Below are 20,010 nucleotides of genomic sequence, written 5' to 3' on the forward strand. Positions count from 1 at the left end.
TTTGAACGTCTTTATTCAGAGCAATTATATTTTTCGGCCTTCTTGCAGGTTGCAGTAACAATGCTAATGATCAATTTTGTTAAGTGTCGTTTCCATTAATCTTATTTCAGTTTTTCTCTGATTGTTCATTGATTTTTTTGTTTTTTTTGGGCACATATAGAGGAATAGGTTTTGTAGTCTTGATTTGATTTAGCTGTAAACTTTCAAAGTTTCAGATCATTAGTGAAATCATTTTTTATTTTGTAATTCAAGTGTCCTATTATGATTTTTTGTTTTGTCGTCTGACGCTCGTTTTTCGTTTTACCTTTGTCCACACAGCAAAGCTGAAAATGTCAATTTTTCTTTATAACTTCATTATCTCTTTAAAATTCTGCAATCTTGCATGAATTATCTCACTCAATAAAAAGAATTTGCTTTTTAAAATATAATTATAATTTGAATTAGTTCAAGGACCATAAATTAAATGTGCAATGAAGATCCCTAATAAAAAGCCGTCTGCGCAATGAATTTCTAAAATCTTAAATATTTCATGGTCAATTTTTTTACATAATTTTTGAGCGGCGCCAATTACCCTTTCAAAAAAAAACTGTATCTGATTCTATCTGTATAATGTGCCAGGCAAAGTTCTTTCACAGCGCTGGCGGCAATCTGCCAACTGTACTTTCTAAATTTTCAATCAAGAAGAACGTTATTGTACTCATCCGTATGAACTTGTGCTAAAAATTTGTCTATACTTCTCAAACATAAGCTTTTTTCATTGAAATTGCATCAATTCTGCTTCTATAGCTTAGTTAATTTAAAACTGCCAGAACAATGCTACAAACTGCTGGCATAAATTTTAAACATTCCAAAGAGGTTACGTTTTTTTTGTTTTTTTCATCTTGTCAAATTGTCGCAAACAAGTGCAAATACTATAGTTTCATAAATAAAACGAGCAGCAAAGTCAATGCTAGTTTCAGTCTAGTCTTGGGTTTTCACTGAAAAAAAAATGTGAAGTGTTTACGGTGCTGTGATTGAAAAAAGAGTTCGACTTTACTGTTTACTTTAAGCTAAATTACCGGTTATGACACCAAAGTAATGTTCCATTATCGACTGATCTTTTTTACGGGTTTCTGGGCTCCAATGAACATATATTATATGATCAGTTCAAGTTTCATGGTTTTAGGGCTTATATTTTTGCGTAAATTTATATTTTCAGTTCTATAAGTGTTATCATTTTCTAACTATATGGCTTAGTCTCGCCGGCAACAGTGGCATTGAATGGAACTACGAGTCAATTTGTTTAGTGGATTTAGTCGAAAGCTTATAGTTTTGCCTATATTTTGTCTTCGTTATTAATTTTTTGGCTTTGAGGGTCCACTTTTCACATTAAGAACAGGTCACTTTTCACAATAATGGCATTGAAAGGGGCGTAATTGAACCTATCTAGTGTTCTCAGGGTTTAGATTTTTGTTTTAACGTCTTTGACACCGTTTGTTAGATAAAAACTTACTTGAATATACTTTCGTTTCTGCTTATATTTGTCGTATCTGTCGTTTATCTATTTTAGTCTTACGATATATTTTTGATGGTCACTAATCTTAATGGCTTCTCGATAAGTTGTCAGCAGATAGCTAATGGTTTTCATGTTTTTGAAATCTATTTTTTTCATTATAAACAATTTTTGACCTCTTTGGTCTTTTTTTAATTGCTGCCTAGTCTCAGTAAGGACAGGTCCAAGTCCCGTATCTGTTTTACTGAACTGCCAGTTAATTTGTTTATTTTAGATTTTACATGATACAATTTTGACTTTGTTAAATATTTTTCCTAAAAAATGGACATTGAGCTTTGGTCGTAATTAAAGTTTCTTTTTGTTATTTGATTTTGCTGGTTGCCTTGTCTAGTTAGTGGCATATCTCATCAGCCCATTAAAGTGGCGTTGTTCATTTTCTTTAATGGCTTGAGTTTAAAGCAATTTTTTATTCGTACACCTCTTATTTTCGAAAAAAAATTCAAAATTTCAATCTCTTCGTCACTTGGAAGACAATTAAGTCAAAACTGTGGGTGAGCAGGGTCTGAACATTATGTGCGAAGACACATCAGCGATCCTCTTTGTTTAAAGAAAAATACAAACCAAACTTCATGTTTTTAATACTCACTTAAAAGAAATACGCCTACTTTTCACCAACGGAAAGGGAAGTAAAGAAAAAAAGGAGTGTTTCAAATACGAATTGATCAGAATAGATAAAAGTGAAGTAGAAGTAAAATGAGTTTGTGAAGCCTTAGATAGATCACGCCTCGAATCGATTCAAACCTTTTAGAGTTCAGTTATAAAAAATCACCGACCTGAAAGAGAAAAGAGGATAAGCCATAAATTGAATCAACCGCTTTGTTGATCGCGATAAAGACTTCAAGCGAAAAGGAGTCAAACCTCCACGCTTCCTCAATTAAGTAAACAATGCGTATTTTTTGTAAACAATGGTTCAATGTGTCCCCTGAAAGCGTCACAAGCAAACGACAATAATTAGAAATCGTTAATGGATGGGAGTGAAAAAATACCGGATAATGACCGGAATCGAACCGTCGCGCCCGGAAATCAGGCAAAAGTGTCAATCACGTGACTAAATTGCACCAAAATATCGTTGTCAAGAAAACGCGAAAGTCTTTAATGTGAAAATTCAAAATTCGAGATTGACTGCAGAAGTAAAGGGAAATTCTTCGTGTTCTTTATACAGTAAAATTTAAGAATTTAGCAGACACGCTGGATTTTGTATAAAGCAGTCTAGACATCAATCCATTAATTTAATTTTCCCAGTGTGGGCTTTCTTTTTTTTTTTTTGGGGGGGGGGGGGGGGGAGGAGGAGTGACAACTTACTGTTAGCTAGTATAGAATGACATAGAGCAACTGTTTAAATAACTCACTAAAGAAAAGTTTGGTGATGTTTTCCAAGTTTTCCCGAAAAAATTTGCAAGCAGCTCAACTTGTCAAAATCCAGTAGGAAAAATTTTGCCCGAAGGTTAAGGAAACTCATTTTCATTGAAAATATCTGAGGGTCTCTTATTACATTAATTTCCTAGAAAACGAACCAGCAAGGAAAATAAAACCGATAAATTTTTGTCTCCCTAAATTGGATGAATTTATAATTAGTGAAAAGAAATTATAAAATTTATTGCCGGTGTGAAGGAAGTGAAAAAGACAAATGATTTGTTTAAATCTCCCAAGACAGGCAAAGTGTGGGGGAGGGGAGGAAGTATACAGAGGGGGTTTTGTTTCACGTCTCCAGCACCCTAACCTATTCATTTTCAATTTCCTTTACCCAGGGCGAGGCGAAAATTTAAAAATTTATCACTTCAATATATGTCCCGCCATTTTGGTGTTTTGAAAGCCCTCAATAAATTTTTACAATAATTTGGAGTCGACGGCGCGGATTTGGCTGGAAATTTATATCTTACTAGGAATATTAAAATTGACATGTTTATGAATTGATCCAGAAATATAAAAAATGATCATACATTTAAAGTATGAAAAACCTCATCAATTATTTCATAGAGAATATCAACTTTTGCTTCAAGGATGGCTTCATTTTTTGAAAGATTTCAGTTTCACAATTTCATTAAATCCGATTTAATTTCACTTTGAACATATTTCCGATCTTCTCCGTTTGCTTCTTTCTTTGATACAATTTTGGATCTTCCCATTATAGCCATCTACCAGCTTAGAGGTGATGAAACGTATACCCCCCGACATACACTAATGGGTGGGGTGGCTATAATTTCTTGGGGGGGGGCAATACTAGGAAGGACCCATTTTTTAAAGTTAAACATTGTTTTTATCAGCTTTGATGTCCAATATTTGATCATTTTTGATCAATGTACCGGGTAATTCGCATGGATTCTTGGCCAATTTTGCCTTATATTTCATAAACAAAAACAATCAGTTAAGTACATTGTCTCGCATAGGCCTACTAAAAAAATTTATTTGACACATGGCATTCATTTTAAAATTATAAGCTTTTAAATGTTATATATGTTATTACTCGGTACCCAGGTTGACCAGACTAGGAAAACTTACTAAGGCCTTACTACGGCACCGTATAAGTCTTAGAAAAAAACCGTATTAAGTCTTGTCAAGTTTCCTACGGCACCGTACTACGGCCGTACTAAGATTTATAAGGTGCCGTGCTAATGCCATATCAAGACTAATAAGGTGCCATAGTAAGGCCGTACCAAGATTAATAAGATTTATAAGGTAAAATAATAGCTGGAAAATTGTCGGAAAAGGCTCCATTCAAGTTAAACAACCCAACTTTTGAGACTTTTCCAGTATGTTCTGGGTGTGTTTCCCTCCTCTTTTCTCATCCGGGCTGGGGACCGGCTACGGCGGAGTTACAAACTAAAGCTATAGGAGAATTGAGCATAGCACTAGCTAAAAAATACTAGGCTCGAAAAGCTCTCTCTCTCTCTCTCCAAAACAGACAACTGTAATATAAAATAAAACCTGGAAAATTGTCGTAAAAGGATCCAGTCAAGTTGAAAAACCGACTTCTGAGACATTTCCATTATGTTTTGGGTGTGTTTCCCTCTTCTTTTCTCATCCGGACTGGGAACCGGCTACGGCGCAGTTACATACTAAAGCTGTAAGAGTATTGAGCAGAGCACTAGCTAAAAAATACTGGGCTCGATAAGCTCTCTCCAAAACAGACAAATTTAAGATAATATAAAAACTTCAAAAATCCTAAATTTTTTTCGCAAAATATGAAAATGGCCGGTATTTTTACGTATATATATATATATATATATATATATATATATATATATATATATATAGGTATTTTCAGGTATTTATTCACCAGCTATGTAAGCGGTACTGACTGTTTCATGTTAAAAAGAGTGCTATTTTTATTTGATTCCGCTAAATTTTTATTTTTCCGAACTTTAGTTTACAGCTAACTTCTTTTTGAGACATAACACATAAGCATTGGTCTTCTTTGAAAAATTAAATTTCAACTTGGACGTTTTTGACGGATATTTGGAGTTGAATGTTTTTCTGATTGATTATTACCTACAAAAGATATAAGTCAGAGACTCAGTTGACGAAAAAGTTGTGAAATTTAAACGTAATACTCTCACTAATTTAGGAACCAATTGAAACTCAACTCGAATTCAGAGTGAATTAGTGCTTGAAAACAAGACCTTGGAAAAATTACCAAACTTGGTACGGCCTTATACGGCGCCGTACTAAGTTTTGTATTTTTTGATAGATGTGATAAGTGCCAAAAAGTAGTGAAAAATTGACTTGTATGAGATAATCGGTGTTTTTAAAAACAGTTTTAGGAAGGTAGACTTTAGAAATCGGCAATTACATCAATTGGATACGGTGCCGTAGAAATCTTATTACGGCCTTATACGGTGCCGTTCAAAGTTTTGTAAGTTTTCTACGGCGCCTTGTAAGTCTTAGGAAGTTTTCAAAGTTTCGTCTATGGTAGTCAACCTGGGTACGTACTTTATTGGGTTGGAGTTATATAACCAAATAAGTTTTTTGTTCAAAAACATTTGGCCGATCGTTATATTCATCGCAGAGGGCTGTGATTGATATCATTAGGAAGCCCGTCCAACGTAGAAATTATAATTGTTTATCTTTAATAAAGTTGTAATTGTTTATCATTAATTGAAATTAATTATTTTTTATCTTTTTGTTTACATTTTACAAATTTTTACGCAATTGCAATTCTTTTTGCGAAGTTTGCGGATAAATATGCTAAAACTGTTAACGATAGTGCCGTTAGTTTTACTTCTCAAAAATAAAAGAGTGTTGTTAAACTTGGCACGAAATAAGTGTATTTAGTCCATTTTGTTTGAATTTGCCCTATTAACACACCTAAAAGCTGCCGAAACAATCTTTGATAATTCCAGGAATGGCTAGTTATACATGCGCTTTCTGGGAGAGTGTTCTTTAATAGAAATTTTGCGTTTTTTTTACTAATTTAACGCAACATTTATCCAAAATGCATCAATTTTTTGTGATACATTGACTTTTCTGTCAAAATATCAGTATACATAAGACTTAGAACAATTAAGTCTTCCAAATGTACGAACAAAGAGAGCAAGGCGAGTTTTGTTGTATCGTATAATCCTAAAAAATTCGGATTAAAATAAGCCGCTGACTTTCCTTAAAAAAATTTTGAATTTCGTGCTCTCTTAATCGTTTTTACAGAACCAATTAATTCAAATAAAAAATTACCAACGAAAGTTAATTAATTTTCAAAGGATAGTCTTGGAAAACTATCTAGTTTTTTAGTCGAAAGCTTATGGCTGTTTTGACTCTTAAAAATGCGTGTTCTTGAAACAAACAATGGATTACTGAGCTTTGCGATTGTTTCTCATTTTCTGGTCAACTTCTAGTTTAACGACCGTTCGCATAGTCCTTCTAATTGACTAACAATCGAACTCTATATCGGTTTTTTGTTTTAAGGAATGGTTTTTTGCCTTGATATAACTAGTTCACATAAAATCAAATTTTAGACGTTTTTGCATTTATCATGTCTCTTCTTGTCCTTTCACATTATTTACAGATCAGAAATCACAATATTGGTGCTTCAAGAGATGGCACAACCGATGGGCTAAATGTTTTCTTGACTTTGAAGTCGCCTTTTTTAAGTTTGAAATTTGCTACTTGTCTACTTCTTTTTTGTCTGCTTGTTACCTAGTCGCCTTACTCACATGTTGCATATTACATTATTGGTGATGAAAGAAGCCATAATTGAAAATATAAGATATTTTTGGTGCATTTCTTATTGTTTTATTGTTTTCGACAGCAGCTTTTTTGCAAAAATTTCATCTAATTTTGTTTTTCGTCTGTTTTTGTCGTTTTCGGAGATATGGCATTATCTGAAAAATGACAGATCTCTATGGCTTTCTTTATATCAAAAATTGAACCTATTTAGTGATTTCTATTGATAGCCAATGTTTTCGTGACTTTCGAAATATACAAATTGTTTTCGAAAATATACAAATATTTGTACTAACTTTTTAATTTTTGTTCTTCTTTTGACTACTTGTTACTTAGTCTCGTTTTTCAGATGTCACATACAACTTTTTTGGTTTTCATTCAATGTACATTTGCTTATATTTCATTTTTAAGGGAATAGATTAAGGTTTTAAAGGCTTCGACACCGCTTTCTCGCAAAATTTAATGAATCAATATTTTTGTCTGTATTTTTCATGTTTTTGCAGATGTACGACATATTTTGGATAATGACAGGTCTCAACGTTTTTTATGGTGCTAAGATTGAGCTAAAAATTATGTAAAAACTTCAGTTGATATGTAATCATTTTCTTCATCACTTTCATATAAATATGTTTGTTTTCAAAAAGTTTAAACGTATTTTTTAACACGGCCGTTTTTGTTTTTTCTTTTCAGCTTGTCATCTAATCTGGTTGCGGACCAATCTAATGTTTTTTTCCGTGAAGTACAAATGAATTAGTTTAATTTGACGCTATTTTGAATTTTTTGTTGACCATTTTCTAAAAAAGAGACATTGAGTTTTGAATGTGAGAAATATTTGTTGTTGTTATTTGCTTTTGTTGTTTGTCTTGTTTAATGGTCTTAGTAATGGCAGCTCTCGTCGGCTCTTTGATTTTGCATTGTTTATTTTACTAATACTGTTTCTCTCTTATTTAATACTCTGTTTCTCTCTCTTTCTTCTAGCTGACAATAAATTGCAGTCAGAAAATGCAATTCAGGTGTTTGACACAACAGGCCAATATGTCTCAGCGCACATTATTTGTTATTACAATCCAAATAATTTGGTGTGCTGTCTTTTTCCACGCTTTTTTAATTACTCTTTTTTTGGCTTTTCACGTCATTGAGAAGTCAAATTAAAGTGTTGATTTTAATCACGCTGAAGTACTAAAGGGAGCAAAAATTAGAGTAGGTTTGAGGCTTGATTTTTTTTCCAAACCAACTTTAAAGAACTACTGTTTGGAGTAAAAAATTGGTGTTTGAACTAATTCTCTGTTTTTAGAGGCAGTTTTTTTCATGTGTATCAATTTCACTTCTGTTTTCAGAGTTTCTTCTCCTTGCGTGATTTTAGTATGATACATATGTGTTCCAATTGCGCCTAGTTGAATTTGCTAGAATTCATCAAGAGGCAGCTGTAAATTATCATAAGTTTTTATGCCCTGAATACTTTTTTGTCAAAAAACGTTAAAGAACGTTTGGGTTTGCCGTCTTTCAAAAAATTTGTTGTGTTATCACTTAGTATCTCCAATGACAGGTCTCATTGGATCATAATGATGCGCTTTTTTGTTTATTCTGTTGTCTTATCGTTTATTCTCATTAAAAACAGGCCTAATAGGTTGCTAATAGGGATTATTTTAGTCCTTCAAATCGTTGTGAGTTCAAAGCTGATGCCTTTTATGACTTTGACGTCTATTTTTTTCAAGAAATATTTTACAACTCTTGAGTTTTGCGAGTTTTTGTTGTTAACTTCATTATCTTGTGTCTTGGTCTCATTATTGACCGTTTAAATTGGTTCCTGAAAAAGTTCATCTTTTCGTTTCAAATCTTCTCAATTCATAGCTATTGCTTTCTTTGACTTATACGCTGCCCGTTTTTTTAAAAAAACCTGTTAGTGAATTTTTTGAGTTTTGCAAAAATTTATTGAACTTATTTCTGTCTTATCACTTAACTTCATTAATGACAGGTTTCATCGTTGCTAAGGAGAAACAAGGGAATTTAATTAGTGGCATGAGTTCTTAGAAGTCGTTTGTTGATTTTGAGCATGTCTTTAAAAAATAGATCTGATTTTTTAGTCTTGCTTGTTTTTTTTAGTAAAATTGCTTCACCTCAATGGTGTCAAACTAATTGTTCTCATTGGACATCTAACACGTCTTATTTTTTGTCAGATCAAAGCTAAATCATTTCTTTGGATTGTAATTCAGGACTTGTCCTGCTATGTTTTACAATACATCTTATTTGTTTGCTACAATTTTCGTTAGATATTTGAAAACTATAAGAGCACAAATTAAATTCCTATTTTGTTCAATTAGATATGGGATTTCATAAACTCGCAGTGTGATTAATTATTAAAAGCGATCGATTAGCCTTCTCTTTTCCACCCGGGGTTCATTGAAGCAACGGATACTGTAAACGGTCCGTAACCGTTTAGCCCCCAATCCTTCCCCTTGTTATTTAGTTCAAATTTGTTGAGTTCGTATTCATAATCGATGTAAAAGTCATATCTTTAACTTTGATTTTTCATGACTTTCAATGCCAAACCTTTTTACTCATTATCATACATGAGTTTCATCGTGCCACACTTAACTTTGATAGTAAATGCGGGTATAAACCACACCTTTGTAAGCTATTATTTATCAAGCATACAAGCTTATAGAATAACATACAGCAAAATAAACTCTTGAAAACCAGTCGTTGTCTCTGAAAGCAGATCAGACTAAAGAAAAGATAACAATTTTTGGCGCATCCTAGGTTTTAAAACCGAACCATCGACTCACAATACAGAGACAACTTAAAATTTCTGACTTGTAGTTTTTCACTAACACCTTAAAAAAATCCCACCACCTAGCTGAATTAAACGTGCTATAGATTTTTTCCATCTGATATTTTAGCACTTCAAATTTCTAGGCTGTCAGGCTTTCTAAGTAAGTTACAGTTCGATGACCTTCCCCCTGCATCGTTCATTGCACTCCGAACATTATGATGCAATCCGCTCAATGCCGTTCTCTAGTCCATGCGGCTAGAGGTCCCACATTTGCTAATAAGATTGACTGGGGCCTGAGCGGGTGAGGTTGTGGGTTCTCTTTTGAACCAACGCATAGGCTGACGACGGGGATAGTCGAACATATACATAGGTAGCAAAGCCTGATCTTTCTTAGATTATAGCACGTTCTAGTTCAGCTAAAACTCTCTGACCCTAAGTCTAGCGAAAGAGCATTTAAAATTTCAGGGTTTGATTAAGCCCTTCTTACATTCAAACAGATACTCTAGCTGATTCTGATTTACAGTTTTGCACCTGCTGAAACGCAAGTGCAAAAGTTTTTGTTTCTGGGCACAAAACTTTCTAAAAGGTAAAACAGTATCCTCCCCAGGTTAGGGTGTTTCTTTGCGACCGTGATCAGACAAAACCCTCCCCCAGCGCAAAGCGTGCATAATATAATTTAATTAAAAAAAACAGCATTCAAGCAAGATTTGGTAAAACATAAGACAACCAAACCATTAATAGCTGTCCACAACAGCAGTATAAATAGCATTCAAGTTATTTTTAGATACAAAAAAAAACAATTAATAAGCGTTCAAACAACATTTTAAGTGCTAACTAAAAGTGCAGTGACTCATAACACTCATAGTGCAATAATTGTTTTTTGTGAATGTCATCGTGCAACCATAAACAAAGTAACCATTAACCAATGAAAAAAGCCAGAACCATGTCAAGCAAAACCAAAACAAAGTCAACCTCCAAGGCTCAACTCATGCAACTCTTGAAGTTCAAAGTCATTGAGTGGGAAGCAGCACAAGACCTACTCGACGAACAAATGCAACAAACAGAAGCAGCAACAGACCTCCAAGAGGTCGTTGACGAACTTCGACAGCAAAAAGCGGAGCTTGATCGCATGTGTAACGAACTCATAGAACAACAGTTGACACAAGAAGAGTTCGACACTGTTGCTGCAGAGTCTGCACGGAGAAATTGCAAATGGCTGAGAACCAAACAAAAAGTCAGATTGCTTCATGGGTCAAACCATCAAAAGTTCATCTCTTCCGACACCTCCTCGGAGGAGCCCAACAAAATACGCAGCAAGGTGGTTGTTTCAGGAAGCAGACGTAAACAACCAAGCGGAATGAGACGTAAAACGCCAATGCAAAATGCAGGTGAAAACGCTGAGAGCTGGGATGAGGTGTTCAGTTCTGATGACCATGATGGTGTACCGTTCAAAAACAGTCATCGTGATCTTCAAAAAGAAAGAACAAGTGTAGAAAAATACAATGCTCAGCAACAGAAACCAAAAGAGAACAGTGCGATACAGGAGCATCACAGCTTCAGTGAAGGTGCGAAACAGGTTCAGAGTTGCCCGATTGTTGATGTGAATGTTCCAAATCAAGGTTTTGCTACCCTCAATATTTCTAGCGATCAACCATCAGACACTGTGTACTGGAATTCCGGTACAGCAACCGGATTTCAACATCAGGCAATGCCTGACAATTTCACTCAAACTTTTGCAGACAATCACTATCCGCGGGATCAGCAGCAGTCACGTCAATTGCTCGGTAGTCAAATGGATCACTCATTCCCAGAGACAAACAAAATGATGAACGCTCCCAACGGAGAGTCCAACCGTCACTTCAATTTCATGCCACAACATTTTTCTGAGCAACAGTTCCAACAACGACCGCACAGTTCTGAATGGACCAACCATCAACTGATGATGAATGCGTTCAGTCTACCAAAGATTAGTCTTGACCATTTCTCAGGCGATCCTTTGATGTGGCATCAATGGTACAGCTTTTTCAAGTCAACCATTCACGACAACCCAGCTCTTTCAACTGTTCAGAAAATGACATACTTGCAAAACTCGGTAACTCACAAAGCAAAAGACTTCATCTGTGGATACTCTTACAACGGAGACTTCTATGAGGAGGCCCTTCAGGAACTTATCAGAAAGTTTGGAAAGCCGCAGCATGTTGTGAGTGCGTACCTCACACAACTTGAACAATGGCCTAGGACCAGAATGGATGATCCCAGCAGCTTTGTAAGTTTTGCGTCCTTCCTCAGACGTTTGGTACAGACCTTTCGACTTCACCATTTTGAATCGGACCTGAAGGCTTCTGCGGTAGTTAAAGTTGCCAGGGAGAAGTTGACAACACCAATGACGATTCGCTGGAATCAACATGTAAGGAGCATGAGAATAGAGCAGCCAAATCTGGCTGACTTTGCAGATTGGATAAGCACATATGCAGAGGCTTGCGAGGATGTCTCTCCACAAAGACCACAAAGGACAGACCGGGTTGAACGGCCTTTCCAAGGCCAGAAACACTCCAACATAGTTCTTCAAGCCAGCTCAAATTGTCAACTATGCTCTGGGGATCACAACCTTGGTCGCTGCAAAGAATACCTGAGCAAGTCGGTAGCTGACCGTCAGCAATTGGTGAGGCATCACAACTTGTGTGTCAATTGCTTGAAGAGACATGAGGGTGGATTTTGTAAATCAAAGATTCGATGTCTTGTAGACAGATGCAATGGGTTTCATCATTCAACTCTCCATCGAGACGACTTCAGGACTTCGCAGAGAAGTGATTTCCCAGCAACGAGTAAAGGGGGATTTCAATCCAGGAACAACCCGGTGCAGTCAGACTACGGTAGAAACTTCAACCATACAACGTCTCAGCTTTCGTCAACAACCAGTAACACGCCAAATACCAACAACAGAAGGGGATACAATCAAAACAGTTTCAACCCTCGTAATCCAAGCTATGGAAACAACAACTCGCATCAAACTGCCAATCAGCAGCACATCAATCCCTAGCAAACTAATGACAGAAGTAACACTCACTTTCAATCAGTGACTAGCAACGAACTGAATGATGATCCATCAAAACTTCCACGGGTGCAAAACCACATTTGTAGCAGAAATCGGGAACCCACATGGGTCAGAGCTTTTATTCAACTACAGGCAATACCAGTCACGCTCTTCTACAAAGACTTCAACATAGAGACCTATGCACTTTTGGACAGTGGAAGTGATAATACACAGATCACACAAAACATTGCTGATGCTCTTCGGATTAGAGTCCCCAAAGATATAGAACTTCCTCTAGCTTCGCTACATGGGGAGCACACGGTGACAACAGCTGATGTCATGATTGGAATTGGTTCACTTCACAGCTCAAAACCGGTGACAAGTCTTCCTGTGTACGCAACCTCCATTGAGCAGTTCCAGATGCCAATTGTCCCCGCAGAAATGTTGAATAGACTTTGTAGAGACCATGATCATTTGGCAGAAATCAACTTCCCACAAATTCGTGACAACAAAATTGGAATACTCATAGGGGCAGATGCTTTTCTGGCTACTGTTCCAAGACAATTCACTACCGGCAAACCAGGAACACCCTACGGAGTCAACACACTGTTAGGATGGACTTTGACAGGCCCTGTGCCACAAGAGTACTTTCAACCAAACCATAAAGGAAGCAGCAACCACAACATCACTCTTTTCAACCATCTCAAGCGAGGTAGTGACGACCCGGACGAAAATCTTCTACATCTTTTTTGGACCTTTGAAGGTGTCAACTTTAGTCAGGGTTCTACGAAGGGACACAATGAAGAAGACCAGAAGGCAATAAAGACTTTGGCAGAGACCACACATCACAATGGGGAAAGATATGAGATTGGACTCCCTTGGCGAGAAAACGTCACGCTACCCAACAACTATTTCATGGCAAGGGTTCAGTGGCACGCCCTGCAGAAGCGATTAGAGAGAGACAACCAACTGAAACAGAGATATATGACCACTATCGTTGATGATATGGATAAGGGATACATAGCAGCTGTTACGAACCAAGACGCAAAGAACATTTGGTACCTACCGCATCATCCCGTCATCAACAAGCAAAAACCAGACAAGATAAGACGAGTGACAAATGCAGCCTCAAAATACAAAGGGGTTTCTTTGAACGATGCACTGCTAACGGGACCGGACCTTTTGTGCAATCTACATGGACTTCTTCTACGGTTTCGTCAGTACAAGGTTGCAGTAACAGCAGACATAGAGGCTATGTTCATGCAAGTTGGAATCAGAGAAGAAGACCAAGATGCTCTCCGTTTTTTGTGGAGCGACAATGGCCAGGAGAGGACATCCAAATACCAACTACTCATTTTTGGAGCAACATGTTCTCCTGCCTGCGCAATTTTTGTTCTGCAAAAGTGCGCCAACGATAACAGACAAGAACACCCAAAAATCTTTGACTCAATCACAAAACAATTCTACATGGATGACTTCATTCAAACATTCTCAACAGAGGAAGAGGCAGCAAATACAGCGACTGAGCTGAAACATGTTCTCAAAACAGGGGGATTCAACCTCACCAAGTTTCTCAGCAATAACCCTGCTGTGCTGGAAAAGATTCCAGAGGAAGACAGAATTGGAGTTCTAAAGTTACAAAGGATACTTGGTCAAACATGGAACCCTGAATCCGATCAACTTCTTTTTGCGAAACCCAAACTGAGCTTTGAAAGAGAGAATATCACACAGAGAAAGCTTCTCTCAAAGGCTGCTTCTTTGTTTGATCCCATTGGAATAATCTCGCCTTTTGCAATTCGACTGAGATGCATCTTGCAAAAAGTCGTCAAACAAGGACACAATTGGGACCAGCTACTATCAAAGGAACATCACGACGAAATTCAGCAATGGATGGAAGACTTCGAGAATATGCCTTCAATTCAAATCCCCAGATGTTTAGTTCCCAACGTCGATGGAACTCACGAGTTGCACACCTTCACAGACGCTTCACTTTCAGCAGTATCAGCAGTAGTGTACCTGAGGACAATCTCCGCTGACGGCTCAATAGCTAACCACTACGTCATCAGCAAGTCCAAGGTGGCACCAATCAAACAGATGAGCATTCCCAAATTGGAGCTCGAAGCAGCTACACTGGGAGCAGAACTAGCAGGCTTCTGTGAGACCGAGATGACAATTGATGTGAAGAGCAAAAAATTTTGGACCGACAGCACAGCAGTACTCAGCTGGATCAAATCAAAGGATCGACAGAAGATGTACATCGCAAATAGGCTCAACAAAATTGCTGAGAACTCAAACAAAGACGACTGGCGACACGTACCAGGAAAAATGAAGCCGGCTGATCATGGTACCAGAGGTCTAGCTCCATGCGATCTTCAAAAATTGTGGATAACAGCACCTTCTTTCCTGATCAAACCTGAGAGTGAGTGGACATTCTCCGGTGACAAAACAGCTCTAACATACGCCACTCAAGTTGATGTCAAGGACAGTGATAAACCGTTGGTAGATCCAAACAGATTTTCAAATTGGCCTAGACTCCTTGGCACACTTAGAACAGTGTTTCGAGCAGTGCGCGTACTGAAGAGGTTGATCAAACGCGACATACCTTGCGACTTGGACGACTTCGCGGCTGACGAAAACAAGGCTCGGAGCTTTCTCTTGAGGATATCTCAGTCCACACACTTCAATGACACACTTTCTCGACTTCACAGTGGACTACCCCTAGACAAGAAGGACAAACTATTACCATATACACCCTTTGTGGATAGCGACGGACTACTCAGGGTTGAGGGACGAATTCAAAAATCTGGATTGCCTTTTCAGAGCAAACATCCGGTGATACTCCACAGCAAGTGCAGAGTTGCCAAACTGCTTATTGAGAAAGCACATCACGACTGCGGGCACCATGGAATTGAACATGTTCGTGCACATATCCAAGCAACGTTCATGATAGTTGGAATCCGCAGAGCTCTAAGAACTTTAGGGAAGTACTGCTTCATCTGCAGACGCTGGCGAGCAGACAATGTCAGACCGAAGATGGCTCCTCTACCAAAATTTCGCTTTCCGGAGCACTCCAAACTCTACCCATTTGTGAATACTGGAATGGACATGTTCGGTCCCTTTCACATTGAAAAATCCAGAACCCAGACAGAACTCAATTATGTCTGCATGTTTACATGCTTGGTCACACGAGCAGTACACTTGGAAGTTTGTGAGGACCTTTCTACTGACTGTCTACTAATGGCTATTCGACGTTTTGTATCCAGACGAGGATACCCTGATGTCATTGTTTCGGACAACGGGAAAAACTTTGTTGGAGCTAACCAGGCAATGAAACTCAATTTTCAGGAAAACTACAAACCAGACAACAATTACATACGTCTCCAGCTGGCCCAACAGAACATCCAGTGGACGTTCAACCCACCTCTGGAACCGCACTTCGGAGGGGTTTGGGAACGACTTATCCAGTCGGCTAAACGAAGCCTACTTGTTGTCCTCGGAAGCCGCCGACTAAACTTTTCAGTCTTCCATACAGTCGTAGCGGAGGCAGAAGGAATTCTTAATTCACGCCCACTGACGCATGTTGGGAGCACTTTGACTGACGAGGAACCATTAACACCGAATCATTTCCTGATGAGAAGACGACACTTCTGCCTAAAACCTCTGGCAAACAACAGAACCCGGTTTTCAATTAAAGACTTCAAGGAGTCACAGACCCTTTTGGACCACTATTGGTCTCGTCTTCTCAAAGAATTTGTACCGGAACTTAACAGACGGACAAAATGGCAGCAGGCCAACGCTGAGCTCAAGGAAGACGATGTTGTTTGGCTCTACAAAGATTTTACACCCCGAGGAATTTGGCCCATTGGTCGGATCGTCAAAGCACATGTGAGTAGAGATGGAGTGGCAAGAAGCTTCGACATCAAGACCAGTACTGGCATGGTGCAACGTCCCGCAGTGAGATTGGGCAAGGTGTTTGAAACTGACAATGATTCTTCTTCTTCGTTGGCCGCGGAGGGTGAATGAATACTCCTTCAATGATGTCAAATTGATGCATAAAACTCACTTAAGCGGAAACTATTGAGACAGTAAATTTGAATTTCTGATGTCAATTATTTTGTTCTTTTCTGATAAATTTATTTGCTAAGTTTTGTTGTTGCTTGCCGGAGTGTAAACTGTCCGTAACCGTTTAGCCCCCCAATCCTTCCCCTTGTTATTTAGTTCAAATTTGTTGAGTTCGTATTCATAATCGATGTAAAAGTCATATCTTTAACTTTGATTTTTCATGACTTTCAATGCCAAACCTTTTTACTCATTATCATACATGAGTTTCATCGTGCCACACTTAACTTTGATAGTAAATGCGGGTATAAACCACACCTTTGTAAGCTATTATTTATCAAGCATACAAGCTTATAGAATAACATACAGCAAAATAAACTCTTGAAAACCAGTCGTTGTCTCTGAAAGCAGATCAGACTAAAGAAAAGATAACAGATACGTAAGTTGCTTTGGAGAATATTGGGGTGTATATTTCTTTGAAAATATTTGTAATACAATTTTTTTAAACACACTTTTGGGTTTTTGAAGCGCAATAAATTAAGGAACTTTATAGGACATTTCTTTAGGATGCCTTTTCTGTTTTTCTTCACAATGTTGTCGTGCTGTTTGATATATTTATATATTTTTTAGCAATCTGGGATTGGGATATAGTCGAAACTCGAGAAGTATTGCTGGCTTCTGTTTTTAAGAAGCGCAAACTGAGTTGAGCGAACATTCAGAAAGAGAGGTGTCAGAACATTATGTGCGTCCGCGCTTTACCGATTATCCTTGCTGGTTACAATTTCTGTATTTAATCTAATAATGCAAACAGAGGTAAATGGGGAAAATTTAGAGTTCAAGATCTGAAGAGTTCAATTTGACATTATTCTTTGCCCAATTCACCTTGGCTAATTTGATGCGACTCATCCCTTTCCGTCTGTAATTTGACCGATTTCTAAATGTCAACTATGATTTATATCAATACATCTGTCATCACGCTCTACTAAAATTACAATACAAAAAGATAGTATTGAACAATTTGAAAGCAAAGTAATGGACTAAAAAACGGACGATTTTGTGAATGCATCAATATGAAAAAGGAGATTTGAATTTGACAGACAGGCTGAGCTAGTCTTTGACACGAACAAGTACCACTGAATAAAAAACAGTAAGAACTGTGTTGATTTTATCCCCTAACATCAACGTAAATCACCCTTTGGGTTAATTTTTAGTCGCTTTTGTAAATTCATGATACGGGATCATTTTCCGGTTGTGCCCCCCCCCCCCCCCCCAAGCATATTATTTGCATCCCGCAAGTGTCAGAATTTTACATATTGATAGCACGTGATCTGTAACCGTGGGGGGGGGAACATATAGTAGTCGGGGGGGGGGGGGGCATAAAGTAGTTGGGGGGTACTTGCAAACAAGCAAACAATATGCACCCACTAGACTCTTAGCTTTGGAGGTGATGGGGGGGGGGGGGGTCAGAAAAAATCCGTGAACGGATGTGCAGCTTTGTTTGTGTAGCCTGAAACTGAACATGAGCAGGTAGCAGAATATACTTTGAAAGAGGACGAGCCTAGTAACGTCGTGTTCAAACTCAAGGCCAAACACGGCGAGGCCCATTATAATGACAGGGTGACATTAAAGGAGGATTATTCCCATTTTGTCTTCTCAAGGGTTTTTGAAATCCTCGTTTCAATTGTTGATTAGTGGAGCATTTTTCTTCATTAATTATGGTTACGATCTTTTGTTTTGCGATGTCCGCTCAAAATTGGTTTGTTGGTGACGTATGTAGACGCCCTGTTTCCTTACTTGAATCAGGTTTAAAAATACAACGCTTCGATTTTAGGCAAACACGCAAACACTTTCAAAGTCAGCTTATCGTATTCGTTATTAAAATTTGAACCAAAAAAGGAGAACCAAAACATAACGCAAAAAAAGCAATTGAGAGGGCCGACGCTTTGCCGGGGAAAAAAGGTATGAATTGGGGTGATTAGTGCTAAAAACCAAATTTTTTAAAGTAATACATAAAATAGTGCTTTTCAGAGGTCAATTGGAGGAAATTTCTATAAAGTTGCAGTTTTTAGCGGTGGAGTGAAATTATTGTTGCAAAAATAACTTGTTGCAAAAGTTTACTGCTTCCATCTTTCACTCACCGTTTTCAAGGGATAAAACAAAATTGGAGAAAAATAACTAGTACATTTTTCTGTTAATTCACGCCAAGACATACAGCTGACAACATGCTAATCTCGAATTTAATGCCTAAAAATCTGCCTCCCCGAGTTTATTCGCGTAAGAAAATCTGATGGAAACATTATCAGCCCAATTAAAAAAAAATATTATGTGTAAAATTAAAACTTTTGTCAGTAACTTTATTTAAAAGGATATTGCGCTATACAAACGAATCATCAGTTAAGTTAATTTTTTTAATTGTTTTTTCAAGTTTAACAAGTCAACTATCTTCTAATTAATACTAAAATATCTTTTCTTTCGAACTTAACAAGGCGAGCCCGCTCACCCACGTTTTGATTAATTTTCCACCAAATGAGGAATATTTTCATAAACTTTGAATACAATTTCACATATCATTCAGCAAACAACTAAGCGAAAAAATAAGGCTGCATTAGATGGCCAATAAGACTTGCCATCAATGAGATTAATGGACTAGAGAAACAAAATCAAATAATACCATTACGACCAAAATTGATGTTAGCATTTTGAAAAAAGAACATTTCATAACGAAAAAAATGGAATCAGATAAAACAGTTTAACCTGCACTTCCCTCAGGCAAGATATGAGACCTAAAAATAACGAGACATGGTAACAGTCGGTAAAAGATAAAAAGACATGGTAAAAGATAAAAAAGGGCAAAGTTCAAAACTTGTTTCTCGTTTTGAAAACAAACAATTTTAAATTAATAAAATACAAAACGTATCACCTCGGCTCTTTTAAAAAAATTTGCGACCTGTTATTATTCATAATATGTCAGGAGACTACAAAAAACAGGAAAAACGTTAAAAAAAAATCGACTAACTTTAACAAGAATTCAACTACTCGTGGAAAACATTTAAAATTTTCAATTGCACATTCTTAAAGCGCAACTGGGCCACCCTATTAGTGGAACAATTTGATAATGTGACAAAGAAACAAAAAACCAAGGAGTGGACAAATATCCTAAAATCACACTTCTCTTATGAAAATTTGCAGTTCCAAAGCGAAGAAACCATTCGGTGGAATTAAAAGTTATAAAAATTAAGTTTTGGTTCATTAGAAAATAAATTCGACCTGTCGTTTTTGATATCAAGCAATAACATTCACAGAAATAAGATAAAATTGACAAAGTTCAAACATCCAATGATTTCTTCAAAACCAATTTTTTCAAAGATTCAAAAAAAACAATAAGATTTTTTAAAAAAAGAATTATATGTGTAAAATTAACCTTTGAGTAAATTG

At 37.1% G+C, this 20,010-nt stretch overlaps 1 protein-coding gene across 2 annotated transcripts in view; it reads right to left on the reverse strand.

Annotated features, from left to right (window-relative positions):
* Window positions 1–20,010, reverse strand: part of LOC142337409 (anaphase-promoting complex subunit 10-like) — a 273,473-nt gene that overhangs the window by 216,370 nt on the left and 37,093 nt on the right. The window lies entirely within an intron of this gene.

The sequence above is a fragment of the Convolutriloba macropyga genome, chromosome 4, assembly GCF_964194025.1.
Source record: "Convolutriloba macropyga chromosome 4, txConMacr16.3, whole genome shotgun sequence".
NCBI classification, from domain to species: Eukaryota; Metazoa; Xenacoelomorpha; order Acoela; family Convolutidae; genus Convolutriloba; species Convolutriloba macropyga.